The 19316-nt window shown below is 32.0% G+C and overlaps 1 long non-coding RNA gene across 3 annotated transcripts in view; it reads left to right on the top strand.

The window, feature by feature from the left end:
• Positions 1-16477: 16477 nt before the first annotated feature.
• Positions 16478-19316, top strand: part of LOC122904024 — a 44803-nt gene continuing 41964 nt past the window's right edge. For all 3 annotated transcript variants that reach the window (XR_006384130.1, XR_006384131.1, XR_006384129.1), the window contains exons 1-2: positions 16478-16575; positions 17624-17692. This is a non-coding gene — a long non-coding RNA (uncharacterized LOC122904024). The remainder of the gene's footprint in view (positions 16576-17623; positions 17693-19316) is intronic.

The raw sequence follows: 19316 nt of genomic DNA, 5'->3' as shown, positions 1-19316 counted from the left end.
TCAGTACTGTTTCCTTGTTATCTTTCAGCTTCTTAATCTTTTGTCTATTTTGTATTCTGTTTCTTAAAGCCTGTTTAATCCAATTTGAAGCCATTATCTTATATTTGAACTGTGGCTTCTGTATAGCTTTACAGTTCTGGAGTTTCTAATTGTATTTCATTTACCTCATATCTTTTGTACCATCATTTCCCACTCAAACTCTCAAACTGTAATATTGATTCTATACAGTTACTCCTTGTCCTCACCTTCTGCTGAGAACTGCCTCTTTAGTGTTCTTTCTGCCCTTTGAAGCTTACATTCATTCTACTGGGAGATAAAGGCAACCAACAAGATAAAGGCAATTTATAGTTTTATGTGTTAACTCTACTTAGTATTAGGAAGAGGAATATATAAGAAGTTGGAAGTCCTAGGTGCCAGTGGAAAAGGGGATGATGCATTTTTCAAGTTCCAAGTCAGAACTCTTTCAGAAAATCAATATTGAAAAAGGTGTTTCTGTTCCTTAGTAATCATAGAATATGCTGCATGTATTAAATTGGGCACTAAATCGACCTTAGTGGCCTGCCTAGAAACTAAATCTAATGTTGTTTTTAAGCTGAGAAAATAATGTATTTCAGTTTTCAAGTCATAAGATTTGTAAATGAACTTCCAGAACAAAATCTATTTGTTAAAATTCATTGGTCCATTTGGCAATTGACTAAGTTGCTGAGTTCTCCTAAATGGAAAATAATTTCTTTAACAGCCTGTCTAGGCAGGAATTATAGGTTTCTTTTATTTTCTATAGGGTGTTTCATCATTTAAAACTTATTATTAATTTAGTAGAATTATATAACATTGTCGGACTGTAAACCATTTTAAATGTTGTCTCTTTACATATACAAGGAAACTGCTGTGTCCTTAAGTTGATCTGTATACTAAAAAGGTCAACCTGGGATTGTTTGTGGTAAAGACTCGTGGAACCATTTTTTGTAGTACTTTCTTTTTTGGTCTATTACATATCAAATGGAGATAAAGGTAAAAAAAATATCTAAATGTTCTCATTAATTCAAGGTGTGAGGTTCCCTGGAAAGAAATGCAATTATACCCTAGAGGCAGCCAGATTTCTGAGCCTTAAATTTGCCACTTTGGCTGTTTTAGCTATTTTGTTCTGTTTATTCAGATTTCACTCACACAGAGAATCCATCTGTATGTATACTAGGGGCTAAATATTTGACCAAGTTTTTAATTTAGTACTAGTTGAGATGAAAAACTATTTCTAAGCAGGTTTGGTTTATGGTTGTTTGTACTTTTGTTTTAACTTATCTGTTGTTTAGAAGGTTTCTTTAGTATAAAGACTATATGTGTATGTATATGTATATAAGATATATAAGATGCATTAAAAATATATACATGTATCTTAGAGTAGCCAAGACTGTAAGTTTAAACTGTAAAGATTAAATAATAACCTTTGCAAAAGCAAATATTCCTTTCATTGCTACAAATCTTGGAATAAAAAAATTATTGTTGGTGAAATAAAAATAAGGATAAGAAGAAAGAGTTAAAACATTTATGAGATAGTCCTAATTTCTTTAAGGCCATTTATGTGTATAAATTAAATGTCAAATTAATAGTTTGCTTACATGCCTGGTAATTTTTTGTTGGATGCCAGGTTTTGTGAAATTTATCTTTTTGAGTATTTTGTATTTCTGAAAATATTCTTGAGTTTTATTCTGGAATACAGGTATTTGTAAATAGGTTGATGTCTTTGGGTCTTGCTTTAAGCTTTGCTAGGTGGGACTGTAGATACATGCAGTTTAGAATTAATTTTGCCACACCACAGAAGGGAGTCATTTGTTAGTGATACACGCTCTGTCATTATGAGATTTCTACTCTGGCTGTTGGGAAGAGGCATTATTCCCAGCCCTGTGGGAGCTCCAAGCACTGTTTGCTGTAATCATTTCACATGATCGCCTCCTCCTCACAGTGTTGGGTAGTTTCCTCACACTTATGCACTGATCAGTAGTTACATGAATACTTGATCCTCGGCATATCTTTGGGGCTCTTTCTCATTTTCCCGTTATTCTGATCTGCAAATTCTCTTTTTCTTGGTTTTCTAGAGTCTCAGCTCTGTCTCATGTTAGGGACCCTGCCAAGCACTGCTGGGTTTTCTCTCCCCAAGTTGCTGCATGCAAGCTTACACCTGGCAGGCAGTAAGCTGGAATAATCACAAAGCTCATCTCATTGTCTTCATTGCTTAGTGTCTGATTTTTTTTTTTTTTTTTTTTTTCAGATAAGCTCCATGCTGGTTGAGGGACTCCAATGCACAAAGATCCGACCTGAGCTAAGATCAAGAGTCAAATGCTTAACTGAATGAGCCACTCAGGTGCCCCATAATGTCTGATATTTTGAAAGCCTCTGATTTGTTTATTTGGTTAGTTTTTTTCAGACATTTCAGGTAGGGTAAATCTGGTTACTCACAACTTCTTGGCTGGAAGCAGAGGTCTACCATATTTTTTAAATGGCTACAGATGTTCCACTGTATTGCTTATATCAAAATGTAACTGGAGACTAACTGAAGGATATAAAACTTATCTCTAGCGTTTTCAAATTATAAGCAGTATAGAAATAAAAACTCTTATGTGTATATTTTAAAATGTGATAGAATAATTTTTTCCTCATTTTTTTAACTGATAAAAATGACCAAAAAATACTTTTCAATCATGTTTAGCTTTAAAAGTTCCAATTTAGATTTAAAAAAATTTATTTATATTAGAGAGATTGCTACAAGAGGAGGGGCAGAGGGAGAAAGAATCTGAAGCAGATTGCACTGAGGGCAGAATCCAACATGGGATTCCATCTCACGACTGTGTGATAATGACTTGAGTGAAAATCAGGAGTCTGCTGCTAGACAGACTGAGCCACTGAGGCACCCCCAAAAGTGGTGTTTTTACAGTAAGAATGGTAGTTGTCTTTTCACTACCCTATCACTTCAAATTTCAGAAAACATTGCAAAGTGTAGCAGATGGTAAGGATGGTCTTACTCTCTGCATGTTCAAGTTGGAGGAGGCTATGACAAATAGACTAAGGATATAAATATTAGTGTTTGCTAGATGGTTTTTAATAACTCATTCATTCAACAAATATTTTATTAAGTTTCAGTTATTTGGAGACACTGATGCACCCTAGTGTATGTTAAATAAAGGTATATAATACAGATATTTTGTCGATCCTAGTCTATATTACATTTTATAGTTTAAATTCAACTCTGAAGATTTATAACTTACAATTTTTATTTTTGTTTTTTTATTTGAGTATAGTTGACACACAATGTTATATGAGTTTCAGGTGTATGACAGAGTGGTTCAACATCTCATTTTACTATGCTCACCACAAGTGTAGCTACCACCTGTCACCATACAATGCTATTACAGTATCATTTGCCATATTACCTATGCTGTACCTTTTATTCCTATGACATATTCAGTCTATAGCTGGAAGCCTGTATCTCCTGTTCTTCTTCACCAAATTGGCCCAGCCCCCTTTCCTCTGCCAAATATCAGTTTGTTCTCTCTGTTAATCTTATAAATTTTTTTTGTTTTAAATTACTTTCCTATAAATAAACAGAAGGTACATTTTAAACAAAGCAAAATACATTCAACAACCTGATATTTCACTACTGAATTTATTTTGTTCCTAAGTGTAGTGATTACCTGATTACTTGTAACAATATATATTCCTTCCATGCTAGTATTTGACATTGGAATTTAACAAAATAGACCCAATTCAATAAATTTGGAGAAATAGGTTTTCTTTCCCAGCCCTGTGCCCCAATATTTCTACTCATCAGAACATCTTATAGGACACATTTTATAGGTAAACATTGTGCTTGAGGTCCTGATATTTTTCATAAAAATCTCTCTTCTATAAGTGCAATATCCACATTAGATAAAATTTCAAATGCAAACTATTACTTCAGGTTATTCAGAATTCTTATATCTGTATTCATTGCTTCAGAGTCCCATTTTTTAAATAGAAATATTGATAAAGTAGTCCTCCCAAAAGAGGTAATCTCTTCCATACAAAATCTTTATCATTACTCTTTCTTTTGTTGAAATACCAGAATCAAGTGCTAAAGTAGTTTTTTGTTTAAATTATCCAATTTAATGACTCTGCATTTTTTTCCCATAGAAAAACACTTCAAAATTTAAAAAGGTAAAATTAGATGAAGGGAAATCCTGCTGTGACTCACACAGGATTTCTCTTGTGAAAGAGAAATATTTCACAGTAGTGAGCTTCTTAATTAATAAAGAAGCAAATAGGATTTTGTGAATAGGCCTGACTTTGTGTTCCTGGCAAAATGCGCCAATTTGGATTGTGTGATTCGAAGCTGGGTACCTGGCAAACTTGGGACCAGGGTTAGATCAGGTTTTGTGGGATCTGTAGCTTATTCAATTAGGTGAAAAGGGCCTTACCAAAAAAAAAAAAGAAAATTAAAAACACAAAATTTGTTATGAAAGAGATATTTGTTCAGAATGAGAAAAATATAATAAAATATTACAAATTTAAAAAGCTGACAAATAGCATTAAACCTTAAAAACACAAAATGCAGAAATTAATACATGTCTTTAATAATGAATTGCTTGACATACCTCTATTATTCTATTCCCTTTCTGTTTTGGCTGCATACTTTGTATTGGCTACATTGTATTCTGTATTTTTTTTTTTCTCATATGGATGAGAAAAATCTCTCAAAAAAGAGATTTTCCTTTTATGCTTGAATTTCACTTGTGTCTTTGTCAAAAACCATTTGACTTATGCATGGAACACATTTTTGAACACTCTGTTCTTTTTCATTGATTTATTTGTCTATGTTCTCATCACTACCACACCATCTTAACTACTGTAGGTTTATTCGAAGTTCCTGAAGTCAAAGGTTAGATCTTCTAACTTTGGTGATTTTCAAGGTAGTTTTAATTATCTTTTGTTTTTTGCTTTTCCTAATACATTAAAAATTTTTCTCATATTTTTCTAGTACGAAATATGTTAGAATTTTTATTGGGATTATGTTGCATTTATAGATCAGTCTTGGTGTCTTAACAATATTTGGTCTTGTGATCCATGAAAATGATATATATCTCTATTTATCCAATTGTTCTTAGCAACATTTTATATTATTAGTATATAAGTTTTGTATTTAATTTTGTTAAATCTAAACATCTAAACTAAGCATTTTTGGTGCTATTTTAAATATTATTTAAAAATTTGTTTTTAAATGTTCATTGTTAGGGGCACCTGGGTCACTCAGTCGATTAAGCGTTAAGCATCTACCTTTGACTCAGGTCATGATCCCATAATCCCAGGATCAGATCCAGCCCCACATTGGGCTCTCTGCTCACCAGGAAGCCTGCTTTTCCCTCTTCCTCTGCTTACTACTCCCCTTGCTTGTGCGCTCTCACTTTCTGTCAAATAAATAGTTCATTATTAGTATAATAAAAACATGAGTGCTGTATGTCTATTAATTCTGTAACCTGCAACAATAGTTGCAGTAGCTTTTTGTTTTTGTATGTTTTTTGGGCAGGTTTCTTAAGATTTTTTATATACATAATCCTTTCAGCTGTGAATAATGATACTTTCCCTCCTTTCATATCTGTTTGTTGTTTTTTCTTTTGCATTGGATATTAACTCTTTTTTTTTTAAGACTTTATTTATTTATTTGACAGAGAGAAAGATCACAAGTAGGCAGAGCAGCAGGCAGAGAGAGAAGGGGAAGTAGGCTCCCTGCTGAGCAGAGAGCCCTATGCAGGGCTCAATCCCAGGACCCTGAGATCATGACCTGAGCCGAAAGCAGAGGCCCTAACCCACTGAGCCACCCGGGCGCCCCTGGATATTAAATCTTAAGCCATGATCAGGTGATGTGGCTAGATTAGATATCTTTTCTTTTTATGTCATGTTAGAGGGAAAATATTTACTATTACACTGTTAAAAAAGATGTAATTTTTTATTGATCATGGTTCTTATCAGATTGGTTAAGTTTTCTTCTCAATTTGCTGAGAGATTTTTATTCAGAGATTGTTTTGTTTTTGTCAGATGCCATTTCTCCATTTAGTAAAACAATCATATGATTTTTTTGTCTTAAACTGTTACAGTAGTGAATTATATTGATAGAGTATCCTAAATTAAACTTCCCTTGATTCCTTGAATATGTTTAGCTTGATCATAGTATACAATGTTTATATATGGTTGGATTTGATTTACTAATATTTTAAAAGGATTTTTGAATATATTTTTTGAAGTTTTATGAATTTATTTCTTATAATGTTCTTATCTGATTGTGATAATCAGTAATATTAACCTTATAAAGTAACTCAATATGGTGGCAACTTACTTTCTCTTCTGTTTCCTGAAAGATTTTGTGTAGGACTTGTATTAGTTTTTATTTAAATATCTCTTAGGATTTACTGGTGATGCCATCTGGGCCTAAAGGATTTTTTTTTTTTTTTTGGATGGGAGATTGTTTAATTACAAATTTAATCACTTTCTTGGAAAGAGGGCTCTATAGAGTTTCAGTTTCTTTTCTGGTCAATTTTAGTAATTTGTGTCTTCCAATACATTTTCCATGTAATCTAAGTTGTTGAATTTAATGCCATAAAGTTACTCATGATAGTCCATCATAATACTTTTAGTGTAAGTATCAATCATACACAGTATTGGTATTGTGTCTTTATTCATATTCATTCTAGGGGTTTATTAATTTTACTGATTATTTCAAAAGACTAACTGATTTTGTTAATTTTCTGTATTGTTTTTCTTTTTCTATTTCTTATTTATATTTGAATTTTTATTATTCCTTTATTTTGATTCTTCTAATAACTGTAGTTTATATTTTGAATATTCTATAGATTTTAAACATGGAACAGAAGTCATTGCCTTACACCTTTAAAATATTCTAATATAGCATTTAAAACTATACACTTCCTGAAAGAGGTTTCTTAGAAGATGATGGAATTCCTGGAAGCAGATTCCAGAATATGTCTCCCTACATAGACAATAATTGTTCTGGCAGAATTTTTCTGATGTATTTGTCCTGGAACTCTGGAGTCCATGTAGATCTTGCAATCTCTGGGGAAAGCTTGGACAGTAACTTGTGGTTAATTTTGTTCAACTTCAGTTCTTACTGCAGCAGCAGTACCCATCACTCATATGTTCTAAAGTAGCTTCCACACAGCTTGCAGGAGCCAGAGGGAGCAAAAAGGGTTCTATTCTTCAAACCATGAGGAATCTCTGTTCTGATTACTGATTCTAATCAGAGAAGTAGAGACAAAGAACTTAGCAGTCCTTATTATTGTATTTCCTTCCATTGTTGCAAGCCCCTGCACCTATGAATGAAAAGACTTCCAGGGAATTTAAATATCCAGTGTTATATCTCCTCTTCATTTAAAATTTTTCCACCTTTAGAAACCAGATATTGAAAACTATGACATGCAAAAGCAACTGGTTATATGAGGAAAATGAGAAAGTGACTACATGTGTTCAGAGAAAAGTGCAGGTTCAGAAAAGACTTGAAAGGACCTTAGATTTATAGCTCTACTTGACACAAAGAGAATCTATAACAACAAAAAAACAGAAACAATAGCAGAAACCATTAACTTTTAAAATTATAAAAGAAAAAAAAAACCTGTCAAGAATTTTATATCCGACAAAACTGTCCTTCAAAAATGAGGGGAGAAATTAAGGCATTCTCAGATAAATAAAAAATGAAGGATTTGTTACCCCTAGACCTATATTGCAAGAAATGCTTAGGGGAGTTCTGCAAGGTGAAATAAAAGGACATTATAGAGTAATGTAAAGACATGTAGAAATACAGATCTCCATAATGGTAAATACATGGGTAATTATAAAAGCTAATATCACTGTAACAATGCTTTGTAACTCCATTTTTTGTCCCCCCCCCAACTTTTTGTCTTTTACATAATTTAAGAGACTGATGAATTTAAAAGAATCACTAGTTTATGTTTTGGGCCACATGATGTATAAAGATATAATTTGTGGCATCAACAACTGAAAGGGGTGAGGGTAGAGCTATTAAAGGAGCAGTTTTTGTATGATATAGAAGGTAAGCTGATATAAACTGAAATTTGAGTGTTATAATTTTAAGATGTCAAATGTAAATTCCACAGTAACAATGAAGTAAATAGCCAAAGAATATACACAAAAGGAAAGGACAGAGAAAGTTAAATGTTTCACTACAAAAACAAGCAAACGAACAAAAAAACCAGGTTATATGAAAGAAGACAGTAATGTAGAAGATGAAGGACAAAAAGGCTAGAAGACATTTAGAAAACAAATAACACAATGACAGAAATGAGTTCCTTCTTATTCCTAATGGCTTTGAGTATGAATGGCTTAGACTTTCCAATAAAAAGACAGAGATTGATAGAATGGAAAATAAACATATACATGATCCAGCTATATACTGTCTACAAGAGACTCACTTTGTATCCAAAGATATGAGTAGATTAAAATTGAAAGGATGGGAAAAGATACTCAATGCAAATAAAAACCAAAAAGAGTAAGACTGGCTATACTAACATCAGACAAAAGTTTTAACTTAAATGAAAAATATTATAAGACTCAAAGGACATTATGTATTAGTGAAAGTTTCAGCATAACAAGAAGATACAACAAAACCTACCAAGACCAAGTCACAAGCATTTGGAAAATCTGAATAGATTTATAATTAGTAGGGAGAGTGAATCAGCAATCAAAAATAACTTACAAAATGCTTAGACCTGGTGACTTCACTAATGAATTCTATACAATATTCAGAGAATAACTAACACTAATCCATTTCTAACATCCAAAAATTTGAAGAGAAGAAACACTTCCTAACTTACTCTGTGAGACCAGCATTGCTGTGGTATCAAAGCCAAAGACACTACAGGTAAAGAAAACTATAGACCCATATTACTTATGAACATTGATGCAGAAATCTTCAACAAATTACTACACTAAATTCAGTAGCACATTAAAGGATTATGCACAATGAGCCAGTGGGGTTCATTCCTGGAATACAAGTTGACTTAATATACAAAAATTGACCAATGTAGTATACCACATTAATAGAATAAAGGGAAAAAATACCACATGATCATTTTACTTGATGTACAAAAAATATTTGACAAAATTCAACATACTTTACTGATAAAAATACTCAAATGAAGAATAGAAGAAAATTACCTCAACATAATAAAAGCTATGTATGAAAAATCTACAGTGGACAGCATATGCAGTAGTGAAAACCTGAAAACTTTCCTTTGAATATCAGAAGGCAAATAAATAATAAATAAATGGCATTCAAAGAACTGGAAACGGGCCCTCAAAGAGTTTTTTGTACACTCATATTCATTGCAGCATTCTCAATAACTAAAGCATGGAAGCAACCCAAGTGTTCATTGATAGATGAATGGATAACCAAAATGTGGTTTATGCATATATTTTTCCGTCTTAAAAAGGAAAGAATCTTGACATATTGTACAACATGGATAAACATTGAAGGCATTATACCAAGTAACATAAGCCAGTCACAACCCCCCCCCCCAAACAAAAAACAAAAATCAGATACTTTGGTTTCACTTATATGGGTTATTCAGAGTAGTCAGGATCATACAGATAGACAATAGATTGGTAGGTGCCATAGGCTGGAGGGAAGAGAGAATGGAACATTATTGTTTAATGGAATAGGCTTTCAGTTTTGAAGATGAAGAGAGTTAAGGAGATGGATGGTGGTGATGGTTGCAAAGGATTATGAATATATTTAATACCACTGAACTGTACTTCTAAATGGTTAAAATAGTAAATTTTATATTATGAATATTTTACTATAGTTTAGAAAATTGGAAAAAATGCACATTTTTCTAAAGGTGAATTTGTTGCATTTCACAAATTTTAATTCATTGTACTTCATTATCATCCAGTTGGATGTATTTTCTCATCTCCTGGTAATACTATTCATCTTCAAGTTTTCTAGTTGACATTACTATTGGTATAACTATACCAGATTTCTTATACTTAATGTTTGCATGGTTTATCTTTTTTTTTTTTTTTTTTTAATTAGCTTTCTAGATGCCTGGGTGGCTCAGTCGTTTAAGCATCTGACTCTTGATTTTGGGTTAGGTCATGATCTCAGCATCGTGGGATCAAGCCTTGAGTAGGGCTCCTGGCTCAGTAGGGACTCTGCTGGAGATTCTCTCTCCCTCTTCTTCTGTCCCTCCACCCTGCTCACATACACACACTTTCTCTCTCTCAAATAAATAAATAAATCTTTAAAAATATTTTTAAAATTTTGAAAATTTTTGTACTTTTATATTTAAAGTATCTATATATTTTTTGTAAATAACCATGGTTGAGTCACAGTCTGTGTTTTAAGGGAGGTGTTGTGTTTATAATTTTTAATGTAATTATTGACATGCTTGAATTTTATTTTGGCATTTGAGTTTCTAAAAAAATCTATTCCTTTTCCTATAGTTCTTTTCTTTTGGCTTTTTTAAAAAAAGTATATAGATATGTTTTTGTATTCCATTTTATATTATGGCATTTTAGTTACTCTTTATACTTTTGGGGTGTTTCTTTAGATAATAAAATATGCATATATAATTTATTATGAAAAACATTAAAAATATTCAAGAGCAGTTTAAGAAATTTATAAAAATATATTTTCAGTTGTCATATATTTTACTTCTTAACATTCTATAAAAACCATTTTTATTAAATTTTTATTTTAATTCCAATATAGTTAACCTTCAGTGTTACATTAGTTTGAGGTGTACAATATAGTAATTCCACATTCCATATATCATCTAGTACTCATCAAGACAAGTGCCCTCCTTAAGCCCCTTCACCTATTAACCCCTGTCTTCATGCCCTCCCCTCTGGTAACTATTAGCTTGTTTTCTATAGTTAAGAGTCTATTTCTTGGGACGCCTGGGTGGCTCAGTTGGTTAAGCAGCTGCCTTCGGCTCAGGTCATGATCCCAGCGTCCTGGGATCGAGTCCCACATCGGGCTCCTTGCTTGGCAGGGAGCCTGCTTCTCCCTCTGCCTCTGCCTGCCTCTCTGTCTGCCTGTGCTCGCTCTCTCACCCTCTCTCTCTGACAAATAAATAAATAAAATCTTTAAAAAAAAAAAAAAGAGTCTATTTCTTGATCTGCCTCTCTCTCTCTTTTGTCCCTTTTTGCTCATTTGTTTTGTTTCTTAAATTCCACATATGAGTGAAATCATATGGTATTTGTCTTTCTCTGACTGACTGACTTTGTTTAGCATAATATTCTCTAGCTCCATCTATGTTGTTGCAAATGACCATAATCCATTACTCATGGCTGAATAATATTCTACATATATGTATATGTATATGTATATGTATATGTATATGTATGTACATATATGTGTATGTAGGCCACTTCTTCTTTATCCATTCATCTGTCAATGGACACTTGGGCTGTTTCCATAATTTGCTATTGCAGATAATACTGCTGTAAACCTTGGGTGTATCCTTTTCATTAATATTTTTGTATTCTTTGGGTAAATACCTAGCAGGGCAATTGCTAGATCCTAGGTTAGTTCTGTTTTTACCTGTTTGAAAAAGCTCCATACTGTTTTCCAGAGGGTTGCACCAGTTTGCATTCTCACCAACAGTGTACAAGGGTTACTTGTTTCATATCCTTGCCAACATTCGTTTCTGTGTTTTTGATTTTAGCCATTCTGAGAAGTATGAGTTGATATCTCATTATAGTTTTGCACTTCCCTTATAATGAGTGATATTGAGCATCTTTTCATGTGTCTGTTAGCCATCTGTATGTCTTCTTTGGAAAAATGTCTGTTCATGTCTCCTGCCCATTTTTTAATTGGATTATTCATTTCTGGGGGCTTGAATTTTTAAGTTCCTTATATATTTTGTATACTAACCCTTTATTGGATGGGTCATTTATAAATATCTTCTCCCATTCATTTGATTACCTATTAGTTTTTTTTTTTATTGTTTCCTTCACTGTGCAGAAGCTTTTTATTTTGATGTAGTCCCAATAGGTTATTTTTACTTTATTTCCCTCACCTCAGGAGACTTATCTAGAAAAATGTTGCTGTGGTTGATGTCAGAGACATTACTGCCTGTGCTCTCTTCTAGGATTTTTATGGTTTCGGGTCTTACATTTAAGTCCTTAATCTATTTTGAATTTATTTTTGTGTATAGTATAAGAAAGTGGTCCATTTTCATTCTTTTGCATGTAGCTGTCCAGTTTTCCCAACACCATTTGTTGAAGAAACTATCTTGTTTCCATTGCATATTCTTTTCTACTGTTGAAGATTGATTATATAATTATTATAAAACCATTTTTGTCATAATTTTTACTTTACATGGTAAATTGTCTCCAAGGAAACAAAAAAAATATGTGTAGGTAAAGGAATAATAATTTCAATGGTCCTTAATATTTGCTGACCAATTTTTTTTCTGGTGTTCTTCATTACTTCTTACAAAACCGTTCCCAACTGATACCACTTTCCTTTAGCCTACAGAAATTCCTTTAGTGTTTCTTATAGTGGAGATTAATTCTTTCAAGTTTTCACTCTGAAAATGATCTTGTAACATGTAATATTTATTAATAAAATTGGAAAAGTAAAGGAAATCCATTGTTTTATAGACTTTTTAGAGAGGAGCACTCTCACGCTGCTTTAAGCAGGGAAAAATGATGAAACTGCAAAATTATCTTTTGGCAATGGAATTTAAAATATGTTTCATATTTTGACTTAAATATTAAAATTCCTGGAATTTATAGGAAAATTCATATGTAAAAATATGTCTGTAAGGGTGCACCACATAGCTTTATTTCTAAATAGCAAAAAGAAAAATGGCAATAACCTCAGTTAAGTAAATGATAGTACATCCATATGACAGAATAACATTTAGCTCCCAAAATTTATGTTGCAAAATACATTGCTAGAATTGAGAAAATTCTAAAAAATAGTGTGTATACTATGAAATAACTTAAAAATGTGTATGTTTTGAATGGAATAGAAAAGAAAACTGGTAGATATAAAATTTTAGCAATGGTGATTTTTTTTTTCCTTTCTGGTTTTTGTTTGTGTGTGTGTGTGTGTGTGTGTGTTTTCCAACTTGTCTGCCTTGACTTTGTAATTAAGCTGAACTCTTATAATATTTATTTAAGGAAATATTTTCAAGGACAGTAGAAAATATTAAATATACCGTAGAAGAAAAAATATCTAAGAAAGAAATTCTACTGAAGTTTGGAGTCTATTTAATTCTATAGGGAGTGTAGATGTCTTTTTTGCCTAAGGGACTAACAATAAAACCATTTAATTCATGTTTCATGTCTCTTCTTTTCCATACCTAATGAGCTGTGGTAAAGGGATAAAAGTTGAGAAAGACACAGAAGCCACATAATATAATCCTGAATTTTAAAAAAGCCAATTATAAATGGAAGTGTCTTTAAATTTTACACCAATTATGAAAAGCCTGGTTTATATCTTTGCAGGTTTCCAAAAAGTTTTGAAGATTATATTTTCTGTTTTCTGAAATGTGTTGATTCTTCTTACTAGAGAACTGGGAACTGGAAAATTGTTAGCCTGGTGACCTGAAATGATGTATTTTGGCCTGAGGCTAGTTGACCTGCCAGGCAAATGGTAATGAGTAGAAGGGTGTGTTCCTTACAACACTTCAATGTCTATTTTTACCTATGCACACAGGCATCATCTTAACAAGCAATGTGCTGTTATGCATTTGAAGGTCCTACAGTACTATGGCAAATTGGAATTTAGATCTTCTGACCATTGGTAAATTACCAATCCATTCTCTTGGTGAAATAAAAAAATACGGAGAACTTGTATTTGAAAGAGAATAATTAATGGTGCTTATCTTGCCTTATTATGTTGTGATATTACAGAATATTACTAAAATGTTACTTAAAAGGCTGTGGGTAGAAAGAAGTATGATCTAATTAGTACGTATTTAATGATATTACTTCTGTTTCCAGTAGGAACAAATTAGAAGCATTTATGTTAGATTTAGAAAGGAGTTTATAAGAAAACTTAAATATGTTCAGTGTACGAAAATATAAATTTTATATTCTTCCACCTAACATTTTATTGTGAAATATAAATTATCCCCACTTAACATTTTATTGTGACCATTACCTAAGGCAATAAATATTTTTGAAAGCATTATTTTCAATGGATATATAAAATTCTCCTAAAGGAAAAGCCTCTTCTTTTTCTGTCAACCAATAAATTGCTGCCAAAATAATCAGTCTTTATTATAAGGATGGTATCACATCATTAAACTACATTGGTTTTCAGAAATGATTTTATGAAACTCTCGAAATGTTAGTGATCACAACAGGACATTATAAAAAGAGGGTAATTTCTCTTTAGTCTCAAATTATCAATGTGCTTTTCCTAAACACCTGTTTATTTTTAACTTATGGATTCTATATGCCATAAAAATGACTACATTTTAAATCCTGCCTCTAGAAAGCTTGGATAAAGTTGTAGTCTAACTCTAGAATTTACATATAACTTCACTTAGACTTCCCATACCCCAACATCACTTACTGTAAATTAATTTTAGCTTGTCATATGTGTGCAGGCTTTTGAGACATATTTATTGTGAAAAGTTAGTATGCAAATAACAACAAATCAGTATGATTATAAAAATACCACAGGAAGTTACCTGGTCTCTCTGAGTATAAGTTTCCCAACCTAAATGATGTGGATAGATACTTTAGGGTAGAGACATAATGAAGTTTAAATTAGATACTTTAAGTGAAAGCCTATTCCAGAGTCAGGAAGAGAATAATGTTCAAAAGGTGTCTTCCATTCTTACTTTAGAAACAGAGTTAGTACATAAATTCCATTTTCATTTAGGTGACATACTTGTTGTTAACTGGAGTCATTCTGAAACCATCCCAAGTAGACGACAACCTATCTAGTGTTAGCAATATTTTAGTACTTTATATAGAGCAACTGTATATATTAAAAATAAGTTTATTTTATTTTATTTTTTTTAAGATTTTATTTATTTATTTGACAGACAGAGATCACAAGCAGACAGAGAAGCAGGCAGAGAGAGAGAGGGGAGGAAGCGGGCTCCCTGCTGAGCAGAGAGCCTGATGCAGGGCTCAATCCCAGGGATCATGACCTGAGCCGAAAGCAGAGGCTTTAACCCACTGACCCCAGGAGCCCCTAAAAATCATTTTAAAAGGTTAGTGAAATAAAACAAAAATGTTTTTCAGTTTTCAAATGATTATTTTGGTAATATATAGATAAATGCAATTTTATCTTTAGTATGGAAAAGGATTACCATAATTTCTTTGGCAGTATAATCTTAGAATATACTAAAACTATGGCAATTTATATATAGTTTTATACAAAAGATTTAAGATATTTCAAACTTTAAACATATATGAGAAAATTATGAAAGAAGGATGAAAAAGTCAGTGTAGAGCACTCCATGTACTAAATAATAAAATATATTCCTTTTTTTTTAAAGATTTTATTTATTTATTTGATATATATAGAGAGAGCACAAGCAGGCAGAGTGGCAGGCCAAGGGAGAGAGAGAAGCAGACTCCCCACTGAGCAAGAAGTCCAGTGTGGGACTCGATCTCAGGACACTGGGATTATGACCTGAGCTGAAGGCAGCTGCTCAAGCAACTGAGCCACCCAGGTGTCCCTGTAAAATATTTTCTTAATAATAAGATTACTAATCAGGAATGGCAATATGTGTAAAGAAACATTTCCCCTATTACATATGTTTGTATTAATTTGCTTTTTACATAGTATATTAATATTTGATTTACTTAAATCACACTTTGCCTTTAAAATATCATTAAAATTTGTAACATATAGATAATGCAGTTATGTAATTACTTAATCTTGGTGTTGGGGATAGTGAGGGAAGTAGGCTGTGTCATAGGGATAGCTCACAAGATGTTTTTATTTTTCCTTTAAATTTAATTAATACTTATTTTGTATTTAAAATTAAAATTAAAATTGTAAAATTGTAAAATTAAAGCAAATATTTTCCTAGTGTTCACATATAATCAGGGCTTGCAACTTATATTTTTTGACTAAAAAATACATTATAAATAAAATCTAACTATGGTGGTCAAAACATCTTAACCAGGGGAGAGAAAATTTAGTGTTAAACATTTTTCTTCTGACAGAAATCAACCAAGTGAGCCAATAGTGATTGGACAGTCTGCCCTTCCTCATTCCATTTCCTACTCCTAGAATGAAATAAAACAATGAGAAATAACACTTGACTATGAAGCAGTGGAGACATAAAAGATTTGAGTGTCTGTTACTGGGTGTTCATACTGTGATTGTCCTATACCCATTTTTTTTTTTCCTATAACCATTTTTTTGATGATGCTCTGATACCCAATTTATTCTTCAGGTTTTTTGTTTTTGTTTTTTGACAGGAACTCTCAGAAAAGAACTTTTATCTAAGGAGTCATTAACATGGTCTCTTATCAAAAGCCACATATATTCAAAGAAAGGAATGATCAAGACAGATAGCCTTCTTTCCTGAGGTAAGAGTCATGAACTCACAAAGAGGTGATAAGGATATGTATGTTTTATCTACCCTCTTTTTGTTAACCCACACATGCACACACATACACACACAGAGAAATTTGTTTTTCAAGAATAGATAAAGAAAGAGAATTGCCTTCAGAAACTGGAAGAACAAATGGAAATCCTAAATGTTATCTGCACTTAATTATTAGTCTTTGCTTTGCCTACAACAAATTTCTCTTTTTTATTTCTCAAATTGGGAGAGAGAGAGTTTTATAGAGATATTTTTAAAAAGTATAGAAAATTTTTATTGCTTAGAAAATAATTCAGACATCATAAAAATTTATATATATAAAAATAACTGTTACCATTAAAACATGAATCTTTATTAAGAATGTTAAATTTATGCCTTGAAACAATACTATAATTATATTCTCAATTTGATGAGCTAACCTGGCAATTATGCTTGATTACTGAATTTTTCCTATTAGCATTTATTACTTAAGTAACCATGACAAACAAATACATCTTGACAACTTTTGTCTTCCTAAAATATTACCTGGTTGTAATTTAAAGTGAAAATATGACCATTATGAAATTTCCTTAAGCAGACAAATTTTTAGTTTATACATTAAGACTGGAAATAATTTGAGTACCTTTCCAGACCTCTGACTTACCAGTAGTTTGGTGGTGGGTTTAAAAGAAAAAAAAAAAGTACCATTATCTTTGTCAGAGTTACTGATATTTATAAAAGATGGTTACATATTACTGAGCCTGTGGCAAGATTCCTGTTTTTCTCAGAACACTAAATGAACTATTTAAATATTATTGAGCAAATTATACTCCTTTGGCTTTTAACAAGCAATTGATACATATTTTGCATATGCCTTTGATGTGTTCAGGTCAGTGCTTGACTAGGAATACATACGTATAAGTCATCAATTTCACTTTTTAAGATATTTAAATTTGAAGAAACAGTAGTTACACATAGTAAACATTGTTGAACAGTATCATTGGTTTCTGATCATACCTATAATGATATGGTATCTATTTAAAATGTTCCAGATATTTAGATAAGGAAGATGGATCTGTTCAAACTCATCGGTCTGGTCACCCAGCCAGAGAGGAGAACAGGTGAGTCAAAGCCATCATGACAAACAACCCGAAGAATACTTTCTGAGGCAGGTAAAGTTGATTGTATTATGAGGTAAAGCCATTGCTCCAATAGATCACATTCTTCTGTCTTGTACTTTACAGTTGTGAAACTGTAAAATATTTGCCAGTAACATTTGCTATGGATATCCGTGACTAAACTCAGGAAATTTCCTTGTGTGTCGTCTTTGTCTTGGATTCCATGGTACTGAATAACAGTATTTAAATTTTATTCTCTGACTTGCCCTAAGGCTCTGTGCCTAGTGAGTGGGTAACTAACAAATATCTGATGCTGATATACATAGGTCACTTAAAGATTAGTCAGAAGGTGTTATATGGGATAGATTTTAGACCTGATTACAAATCCGAGCAGCCCACACGAGTAGGTCAACTTTGAAAAAGATTTTGAGTCATTATGGATTTTAACCTGGATTAAAGGAGATTTAACAAATATTTTCATGGGAAGAGACTCACTGGGGACAAATGTTATTTGCTTTGAGTATTCTTGACAGCAAATGTGGATTATGTATAATAAGAAGGAATAACACTTTGATAGATACTGCTGAATGTCCTGAGGTATTTTAAATTCTTAAACCTCTTTTAGATATTAGAGTTTTCAGACTTTTAAGGACACTTTCATCTTAAATTTTAGTTTTTTTTTTTTAAGATTTTATTTTTGAAAGTAATCTCTACACACAGTGTGGGACTTAACAACACAAAGATCGAGAGTCACATGCTCCACCGACTGAAGTCAGTGAAGCACCCCTTAAATTTTAGTATTTTAAACATATACAGATCATTATTTGTCTATAAACTAATACTGAATACTAAGTCAGTGTTATATGAGTGTATATAATAACATCATTCATAGTCTTGATATCGTTATGGTGATTGAATTTTAGTTCACTAGCAGCATGTATGTTATTATCTTGTATTCTTAATCATTAGTGTGGGGATATGTATTAGACTACTAAGTGACTTGCTTTGGGTAAGACAATCTAATTTTTTTTTTAAACAAAAAGACTTCTATTAGCCAGACACATTACCAGAAAATATATCATGTACCTTTTAATGAGTTGCTTTTTGTTGCTATAATTAAATTGATGATAGGGTTGTAAACAAAGTGAATCATAATACTTTACAAACTCAGCCTACTACCTCTTCTTGGGAGTATGCTCCAGCATGGGCAGAAACATACATAAAGTAGATCTTTGGGCTGGTATTTCTTAATGTACAATTCTCAAAGTAAAGATCATAGACACACACACACACACACACACACACACACACACACACACATTGAAGTTTTGGAGCATGGTGAAAAAAATCTAGATTTTCCAAATCATCAGATTTATTAATCTTATAATCCTGCGCCTATCCAACACTTTTTTCTTGAAAATTTTATAACTCTAATTATAACTGAAAGTGAAATAGAGATGTGAGTAAACTAATACATAAGTAAATGTAAGTAGAATTGATTCAGTAATGCACTAAAATTTGAGAATGTTATAAATTTCAAAAGACTTCCATGTATGTTAGCTTCTTCAAGACATAATAAAACTTTATCATTTGGATAGGTCTTATAAACCACTTTACAGATGACCAA

This window comes from Neovison vison, chromosome 4 (genome assembly GCF_020171115.1).
Source record: "Neovison vison isolate M4711 chromosome 4, ASM_NN_V1, whole genome shotgun sequence".
NCBI lineage: Eukaryota > Metazoa > Chordata > Mammalia > Carnivora > Mustelidae > Neogale > Neogale vison.
The sequence above is the reverse complement of the archived record's forward strand: the minus strand, read 5'-3'. Positions and strand labels throughout refer to the sequence as shown.